Consider the following 10753-nt stretch of genomic DNA (forward strand, 5'->3'; position numbering starts at 1 on the left):
ATCATAAAAAGGCACGCCAATGTTACAACATCAGCATGAAACTACCAAATCGTTCCAAGCAACAAGTCAACAACCTCCACCACGTCGCCAATAGCTCGGCATTAGCCGACCTCGATCCAAGAGCCGACTTTCTTGAGCGACCAACACCATCAGGTGACTTACAGAAAGTATATTTCAATCATGATCCTAACAAATATACTTATGTAGGTACGTCAATAGACGCGATGGAATTAGAGGCCATCACGACCTTTCTACAAGAACAAGCCGACCTATTCGCATGGATGCCTTCTGACATGCCCGGCATCGACCCACAAATCATCAGCCATAAATTAGCTATAAACCCGTCCGCACGACCAGTGCAGCAAAAGAAAAGAAAAGTCAGCGATGAAAAGAAAAAAGCATCATTAGAGGAAACTCAAAAGCTTATCCATGCAGAATTCATTAAAGAAATCAGATTTACTACCCAGCTGGCAAACGTGGTAATGGTAAGGAAACAAAACGGTAAGTGGCGCATGTGCGTCGACTTTACTGACTTAAACAAAGCTTGCCCGAAAGATTCTTATCCTTTACCATCCATAGATTCTTTGGTAGATAACGCTTCCGGTTATGCTACCTTGAGTTTCATGGATGCCTATTCGGGTTATAATCAAATCCTCATGCATCCCTCTGATCAGAGTAAAATGGCATTTATCACTGAATTTGGTAATTACTGCTATAAAGTTATGCTCTTTGGACTAAAGAATGCAGGAGCAACTTACCAGCGTCTTATGGACAAAGTCTTCGCCAAACAGATCGGCAGAAATATAGAGGTATATGTCGACGACATGGTGGCCAAAAGAAAACTCGGCAATAACCATATCGATGACTTAAAAGAGATCTTTGCCCAAATACGCCATTACAACATGCGTCTGAACCCAGAGAAATGTGCCTTCGCTGTTCAAGGTGGTAAATTTTTAGGGTTCTTATTAACAAGCAGAGGCATTGAAGCGAACCCTGACAAATGCCGAGCAGTTGTGGAGATGACAAGCCCAAAAACAATAAAAGAAGTTCAACGCCTCACAGAAAGACTTGTGGCTTTATCCAGATTTGTCCCATACTCCCATGCCTAGCTACTAAATCTATTCCATTTTTTTAAACGATAAAGAAGAAAAACAAATTTCAATGGAACGACGATTGTGAGAGAGCTTTCAATACATTAAAAACAACTCTCTCACAACCGCCGACTTTGCAAAAGCCCTTACAGAGGAAAGATTTATTCTTGTATTTATCAGTTACTGATTGGGAGATAAGCTCTGCTCTTGTTACAGAAAGGGACAAAACTCAACAGCCAATATATTTCGTCAGCAAAACTCTACAACATGCCGAACTCAACTATCCGAGAATAGAAAAGCTAGCTTTGGCATTAATATTTTCAGCTAGAAGACTCCGACCTTATTTCCAGAGTCATGTCATCTATGTCAGGACCGATCACCCATTACGCCAAGTGCTACATAAACTAGAAATCACAGGCAAACTTATTAAATGGTCAATAGAATTGTCGGAGTTCAACATCAGGTTCCAATCAAGAGGACCGATTAAGTCACAATTCCTGGCCGATTTTATTTCAGAACTTACAATACCTTCAGAGGACGACCATACAAAAGAGTGGACCTTATACGTCGACGGCTCATCAAACAATGAGGGCTGCGGTGCCGGAATCCGTCTGGAAGCTGACGATGGCTTTATTCTCGAACATTCCTTACACCTGTCTTTCAAAGCTAGTAACAATCAATCGGAATACGAAGCCCTCGTTGCAGGACTCCGACTTTGTTTAGATCTCCACATCTCCACTATAAAGGTATACTGCGACTCCCTATTGGTAGTACAACAGGTAAACGACCTTTTTCAAGTAAGGGATCCTCTCCTCTCTAAATACTTACTGCTAGAAAAAGATTTGACTTCAAAATTTTTAAAATTTGAAATACAACACATACCACGAGAACAAAATCAAAGGGCCGACATATTATCTAAACTCGGCAGCACACAATCTGATTTATCCACATTGCATCAATCCACTATTACCTCTCCAAGTGTTAGCCTAACAGATGTGTTAAGTGATACACAGGAACAGGATTGGCAAGACGACTACATACAATATCTGAAAATAGGTCATGTACCAGATAAGGTCGACAACGCAAAACGGTTCCGGAGACAAGCATCTTTTTTCACCTTACTCAATGGGACTTTATACCGCCGAGGATATACTCGCCCATTGCTAAAATGCCTTATCAAAGATGAAGCTGATCTAGCCTTGTCTGAAGCACATGAAGAAATTTGCGAAACACATACGGGAGCTCGGAGTTTAGCCTCAAAAATCCTCTGTGCCGATTTCTTTTGGCCGACCTTACAACAAGATAGCAAGAATAAGGTTCAAACTTGTGAAAATTGCCAGAAACACGCACCACTCATACACATCCCTACCGAGCACCTGCATTATTCCAACATAAGTTGGCCCTTCCATCAATGGGGGCTGGATATCCTCGGTCCGTTTCCAACGGCACCGGGACAGGTAAAATTTTTAATCGTTGCAATTGATTATTTCTCAAAGTGGGTTGAAGCCCAACCTTTTGCCAGAATCACATCGCAACAAATGATTTTTTTCACTTGAAAAAATATTATTTGCCGCTTTGGCATTCCTCACCATATCATCACTGACAATGGTCGCCAGTTTACCGACCACAAATTTCAGTCCTTTTTGCAGAACCTTAAGGTCAAGCAACATTTTGCCTCCATTGAACATCCTCAGACAAACGGATTAGCAGAGGCTGCAAATAAGGTCATACTGCATGCATTAAAGAAAAAGTTAGATGATGCCAAAGGACTTTGGGCCGAACTAATACCTGAAATCCTTTGGGGATACAATACAACACCACAATCGTCAACAAAAGAGACACCATTTCGACTAGTGTATGGCTCTGAAGCTATGATACCTCTAGAGATCTCGCAAAGCTCCGTCAGAACTCAGCTCGGTAACCAAGATGAAGCTCCGCGAGCCGAGCTAGATCTCATTAAAGAAATAAGGGAAACAGCAACACTTCGACAACGTGTGGCTCAACAAACAATTGCTCGACGACATAATAAATCGGTAAGAAACCGATCATTTCAAATAGGCGAGCTAGTGCTTCGAAAGACAGAAACGGCATGGAGACCTCCATCCCATGGAAAACTCGCAGCGAACTGGGACGGCCCGTACCAAGTTAAAGAAGTCCTCGGCAACGGAGCCTACAAACTAGAATCAATGAATGGTACAACACTACCTAATACCTGGAATATTTCCTCTCTAAAGAAGTTTTACAGTTAAAAATCAGGAACAGGCTTGTACTCTTTTTCCTACTACCAAGATTTTTTCCAAAAGGTTTTACTTGGAGAGGTTTTACTTGGAGAGATTTTAACGAGGCTAGCCTACTTGAGCCTTTGAATCCAAAAGGTCATCAATGTTACTGTATATGAACAATAAATTTTTCTTCCATTCTTTTTAACTCAAGTGTATACCAACTCTATCCCTCAATCATTCTGATATTTGCTCTTACAATTAAACTCATGCATCCAACTTTATCCATGGTCGAACCTCAAAACATGAATATCTTCGTCCAAATTACAATCCGAAGATTCTCGGCAGAAAGACTATGCAAACATAAAATGGAATATTCTGAACAGAAGTTCCAATCAATTATGCAAACGCTTTTTTCAAAAGCAAACCAAAATCAATTCATATAGCAAAAGTCAAAAAACACCATCAGCAAGCTACAAACTACAAAGTAGCAACTATAACTATTGTATTATCGATTACATCATCGAGGACAAAATATTCAAAACATAAAAGTTCTAAAAATAGAACAACATCCTACACATTCTCTGCTTCATCTTCGGCAACGCCATCATCCTCAACCATCTTCCCATCCCGGACAATCTTCCCAGGATCCATCTCAGAAAGATCAGCTTCTGGTGCGAAGAACTTCGCCTATAAAGACGCCCTTTCAAACCCCTCAACAAATGAATCCAAAATTTCATCACTCTTCTTCTTTTCCATTTCTTTAAGCTGAGCAGTTACCTCAATCAGCCGAGCTTCCATGCTCGCCAAATTAGCTTCCTTCTTCTTCAAATCCTCAACATTATTAGCATAATTTTCTTTGGTCTCCTTCAACTGTTTCTCAGTTTCAGTCAACTTACTCTGAAGTTCAGAAACAACACCTTTGCACTTACCCAATTCTTCTTTCAACAACAAAACCTCATTTCTATCCACCACCACCTTCTTATGCCTCAGCTCCTGGCTACGCCCTAAGCTGGCTAACCTCAAACCAACAACCTACAAACCATGACAACAAGAAGATCAATATATCAACATCCTACTAACAAAAATGGAATCACCATGGACATAAAAGCGGACCTTACCTGCATATACTGCCCAATAGCCATTTCACCGATCTCATTCGCCAAAGACACATCAGCTTGAGACTGACAATACTCATCCGCCACAGCCATGTAGGGATACTCCTTCCCCCACAAAGACAAACCTTCGCTCTGCTCAGATATCTCATGCAGTTTCTTCTGATTCACCACAAAGGCATGAAGCTCTTCTAAAGAGACTCCCTGCTCCTTCTCACTAGAATCATCAGATAAATCTACCACGCCCCGACTTTCTCTTCTTCACAGTCACTTTCCTACGCCCCTGGCGGGGCTGACTAACTTCTCCGGCCGCTCCCCCTTTTTCACGATTCGACGACGACACTTCCTTTTCCAGATTTTTACTTTTAAAACGTGACCTAAGGGAAGCAGCTAAAACTCCAGGGTATTTACCACCTGCAAAACAAGTACAGCATCTGTCAGAAACTCATACGAAGTTAGTATGCACTAAAAGAAAACCCCAAACTCACCCAAGTACTCTATGACAGCATCTTTATCCTCTTCTCACTTGAGTAACTCATACATAGATATCAACTCCTTACGATCAATACCCTCAACCAAAAACTCAATCAAACACCTATTTCTCGGCCATATAACCTCCGGCCCGAGTATATTTTGCGGTTCTGAGCACCACCACAAGGGAAACCTCTCTGCCAGATTCTCATCAACATAAAAGGAAAAATCTTTCTCTAAGTTCCTAACCTTAAGGTACATTTCCTTAAAATCCTTAAAAGAGGATTTATATAACTTGAATATTTCAAACCCAGGCGTGCTATTGAAATTTATCCAACCCCCTTTCCACACCCCTTCCGCTTGAAATAAAGAAAAGAATAGATCCATTGATGGCGTTTCCTCGAGATATTCCATCAGAATCTCAAAGGAACGTAAGAACGCCCAGCCATTAGGATGAAGTTGAGATGCAGCACAGTTTAACTGTTTCAAAACCTGACACTCAAACTCCATAAATGGCAATTTAACCCTCAATTCCTCTAAAACGCAGCTGTGCATGTAAAAGAATTCGAAACCCTGGCCCCGGTGATACACCCTATCATCATCACTACATGGCAACAACTCAACCTGAACCCCAGAACCGGCCCTAACAACTTTTCCTGCATTCACCTCCTTCACAGCAGCCTCATCATGAAATAAGGAGATTCGGGACTTCACATCCTCACTAACCCAGTCGTAAGACCAGTCAATCTCACCCTTTTTCTCCTTTTTAAACCCCATTAAGAAACAATAGCAAACAAACAAGAATAGAAGAAGAACAAAGTAGTAATAAGAAGGAAAAAGAAAAAGCATACATACCTCTCTTACTCATTCTGTTACCAAAGAAGATAAAACCAAACACCAATAGATACCAAGAGTATAACTTCAGATAGTAACCAGTAAAGCCAGTTAACCACAAAAAACGCTTCGAATAATAAAACTGCTACCACATCAAACGACGCAGCCACTTTGGAAAGGCAACAAGACTTTAATGCGTTCATCAATGTTTCTCTCTCCTCAGCAAAACAAGGACACAAACCCCCACATCATAATAATAATAATTTTTTAATGAAGTATGTTGAACTGGGGGCTCACCCAGTAACCTGCCCAACCAAATTATAACTCATCAAGAAGCTCAACCTGCTTCTTTAAAAACTCTCCTCAGGCTAAACTTGGGGCTGTGATATGGCAGCTATCAATACGAGTTATAACTCGGTATCGCCCGTTATAATTCGGCATTCATGACCTATAAATCAAACAACTAACATTCCTGTCTTAGCCGAGCATTACCCGTTATAGCTCGGCACTTATGAGCAATAACTCGGTCAGGTTAATGTTCCTATCATAACCGACGTTCAAACGGCACAACAATCGCTTACGTTACTCATCATACCAAAGCCGACGTTAATGCCAAAAGCGTAACGGACGAGAAACCCACCATATAAAGCAAGGTAAAGTATTTTCTTCACTAAGTTCGAATAATACAAAATACTGACCTAAGTTTCGGAGTGCCTTTGCAAGGACACTCCCCCCCCCCCTCTCTCATTTGCTCGTGCTCTTACGTCACATTGAGAAGAAAGCTCGGATTCAAGGATTGGACGTTCAGCCACCGAGGTGATAGCTCGGTAATCATCCATCGTTAGGGGCCGAGCTATTTCGCAAGCAAGAACAGTTCATAAAAAGACTTAAATGTGTAGTATTATTCATAATAAATATAACACAACATAACCAACATAATTTAATTTAAATATAAAATTTTATGATTTATTCATTAAAAAACACAATATAAAGTTAAAATATAACATAAAAATTAATTTATATCATTCCAAAGACAAACTATTTTAAACATATAAGATTATTCATGTATTGTGTATCACATTTTTAAGATAATATTGTCAACATTTCATAACAACAAAATCAATAATAACTAAAAATTTTAATTTTAGATTCTTTTTATAAATAAAATTCATGATTATATTATAACTTCATGTCATGAGATTTAGCTGGTCTCTATAGAGTTAATACTTAAAATGGCCTCTGAAATTTGATCTCCGACTCAATTTAGTTCCTAAAATTTCAATTGACTCTAATTGTACCCTGAAATTTTGACTCGTGCTTCAATTTGACTCTTCCATAGTTTTCCGTCACCAGAAAGCTGATCTGGCAATTTTGGTTGACACCTGGCAGCAAAACAGTTAGATGACGTGGAAAAATGTTTGAAGGCGTCAATTTAACCGTTAAAAATTTCAAATAAAACCTAACAGCCCCAATTTTTTCAAATCGCAAGAGTCTCTCGAAGAGTTGAGAAGGATGTTGGGGAGCAGCACCCAAGGCTCAGGTAGCTCTATTAAAGCTCCTTCGCATGGTGGCTGGGTGAAGAACGCGCACCGTGACAGAGGTGGGAAGGTTCCCTATTGGTGCGGTTGTGGGTTTTGCATCCTATTTTTCGATGGTTTGGGACAGATTCTAATCACCATTTTATGGATGCCCTAACATTAATGTGAGTTGGTTGAATTGTTGCAACTTGATTGTGTGTCTCATTTCTCAAATTCTTCTTGGTTTTGTAGTTGCTCTTCCTCTCAATTTTTTTTAGGTTTTTGGTGTTGTAGACTGCCGGTAAGAGATGGTGCGGATTTTTTAAATGGGTAGATGGTAAAGAAGAAGAGGCCATAGTTGGGAGAAATGAAACTTCAGTTAGTGAAGATCATTGAAAAATTTATCTCTGATAGAAAATTAGTGCAGTTAAAGATGAAATTAGAATCTTAAAAATGTGGAATATTATGTTGTCTTTGTTTGTCATTATTTTTGGATTTGGGATTGTAGCTTCTGGATTAAGTGGAATGAAATATATGTAAATGTGATATGAATTATGTGAATGAAATATTGGTATGTATTTGATTGTTTTTTTTTCATAGACCTGAAAGTTGATGACAAAATAGAAATGGAGTTTTATGTTCTCTTGGGTAATGATGTGTACTGTGAAAGTTGAATAAAATTGAAATTATATGAAAGAGGTATAAAGTTTTACAAAATAAGTTATAAAAAAACAAAGATAGCCATTCATGTAGGAACACATAGTAATTAATCATTGTCATCAATGATAAGTAGCATTAACAAAAGCAGTATCTATAACACAACACAATACCCTACATAACAGAATTTCAGAATATCCTTAACCAAAATAGATTACCCTACATGACAGAGTCTCAAAATATCAAAAGAGCATAGTTTGATCAAATGCACTTTACAAAAAATATGTCCTACACAACATCCAGTCAACATTGTAAATTGTATTCTATTTTGTTGTTGGTGGTTTGAAGCCTGGAGTGGGGACGAATTTCATAAATTCTGTCAAGCGTGCAGCTGTCCCAGAGCCCATTTGTTAGTATTCTTTGTTTGTCCCACCACTTTTTCTTTTAGTCTAGCAGATGACCTGGTTGTAGTAGAGGTTGATTTGAATGAAGTGGCTTTAGATTTGGGTGCTGAGTTGGGAGTTGGATTGGGCTTGGGTGCTGGTTTAGGTGTTGAATTGAGTTTGGATCCGGACTTGGGTGTGGACTTAGTTCTATTTGAGGTGGATTTTGGTTTAGGAACTGGTTTAGATGTGGTATTGGGCTTAGGAGCTGGTTTGGGTGTGGACTTGGATTTAGGTGCTACTTTGGGTGTGGGCTTAGGTATCTCCTTAGATGCTAGTTTGGGCTTAGTTATCTCTTTAGGTATGGACTTAGGTGCTGGTTTTGGTTGGGATGTCTCCTTTAATTGGGGGTTGGGTGATTTGGGTGCTGTATTGGAAGGGCCTTCAGCTGTGGAGTCAATGGGTAAATGGGTGATTTCGGTGCTGTATTGGAAGAGCCTTCAGGTGTTGTAGGATTGGTTTCTTCAGAAGGAATGGTTGGCGTATAATTTTTTGGGCTAGGTGTGGTCCCTTTGATATCTTTGTCTACACCAGTGTGATCGGGTGTTAACGTTATCAATTCAGGTGGTTCATCTACCATGGGTTGGGAAACTTCATGCTCATAGTATATGTGCACTCTTTCATCATTATTCTTTGCATAGAAACACATCTCTACCAGCTCCTTGTCATGACTTAGTGTTCACAGTCCACTCTTCATAGGTCTACCAGGAACAAGCCACCAACACTCAATCATGTTAATATAACCTAGGACCTTGTAGTGATCTCTCAGTGAAAATACGTCTAGTACATCCTCATCCAACCCAGACAACTCATCAGTATAACCATTGTCATAAACCAAACTACCATTTGGTTTCGAGACAAAACTACCTCCATGATGATACACAATGGTTATACTTTCATCTATCTATAAATAAGATTAAAAAAGATACAATAGTTAAAAATAACACTTACTTTAATATATTAAAAACAGTAATTTAGATTACAGACAATTCAATTGGAGCTTAATTAGTTATAATATATTGAATAAGTTAATCATAACCAAATATCACTGTCTACAAGGAATAGAATAATAGAATGGGCATCAAATATCTATGAGGTGAAAATTTAAGCCTCTGGTTTGTACTGATATGCGATCAAAATTCAAAATAAATTTAGTGTTAGTTGAATTATGTAAAATTATAGAGACAAATTTAGAGTACAAACAAAAAGTAAACAATAGAATTCAAAAACAAGTCCCACATGTATTTTCATAGATCAATGCAATTTCTCAAAGATATACAAAAGTTGTTCAGTTGTTCTATACCACATCTCATAAATTTTACCGCATAGATTATTGTATCTATTATATTTAAAATGATTAAAAGGTAACAAGAACATATTGAATGACATACAACATGACTCTACCATTAAAATTACATAGTTTTCCAATGAAAAATCAATTAAAAAGAACAAATAAACAAACTAACCAGAATCGCGCAGCTAGAATGTCAAATTAAAAGCTAATATTTTGCAACAAATAATAGAATCAATTCTCAATTAAAATGGGATATGAAGGAGTAAGATTGTCATTTTAAAATGAAATATGAAGAATTCATGACTGCGTTACAAAAAATTATAGGATTCAGTTGATCACAACCACATACATACAAAAAAATTAAACCCTAGCATATAAGAACTCTACTATCATCAACAACCGTAATCAACCAAAGTCCCCCAAATTTGTCCCCCAAATTTTCACTGATGAAATAGAGCGAAAAAAATGAAGACAAACCTCATGCAACATTTTGCAAAAAATAGAACATCGTATGTTAATAGAAACGATTTTGTTACTAACCTGTTTTCGAAGAGATGGTGATTTCCAGGCAATTAGTCTTCACAATAGGGGCAAAACAAGTAAGAAAAGTTTCAAGCTTTAGTTACAGCGACACCCATGGTTCTTCTCTGAAGGTACGTATACGAGGGGAGGAGAAGGAAGAAGGAGGGTCAGTTGGGGGTTTCATTTTTAAGTAGTTAACGTTTGGATTTTGGTATTAACCCCTTTCTCATGTCAAACGACGTCGTTTCTAAATAATTTGGGCGCCAAGAGTTAAACGATGTCATTTTGATAGTGTCAGGTGTCAACCAAATTTGCCAGGTTAGCTCTCCGGTAATGGAAAACGACAGAAGGGCCAAATTGAGGCGCGGGTCAAAATTTCAGGATAAAATTAGAGTCAATTGAAATCTTAAGGGCTAAATTGAGTCAGAATCAAATTTCAGGGGTCATTTTGAATATTAACTCGGTCTCTATATGATAGGATTTCTTTTTTCTCTGTTCCATTCCTATTTATTTGTGAGACAGGCTTTTATTCCTTGAGAATTTGATGGGTCTCTCACCAAGAGTAATAATTCCTACAATTATTTTTGCTG

This window comes from Arachis ipaensis, chromosome B3, assembly GCF_059453495.1.
Source record: "Arachis ipaensis isolate K30076 ecotype BB chromosome B3, ASM5945349v1, whole genome shotgun sequence".
Classification (NCBI taxonomy): domain Eukaryota; kingdom Viridiplantae; phylum Streptophyta; class Magnoliopsida; order Fabales; family Fabaceae; genus Arachis; species Arachis ipaensis.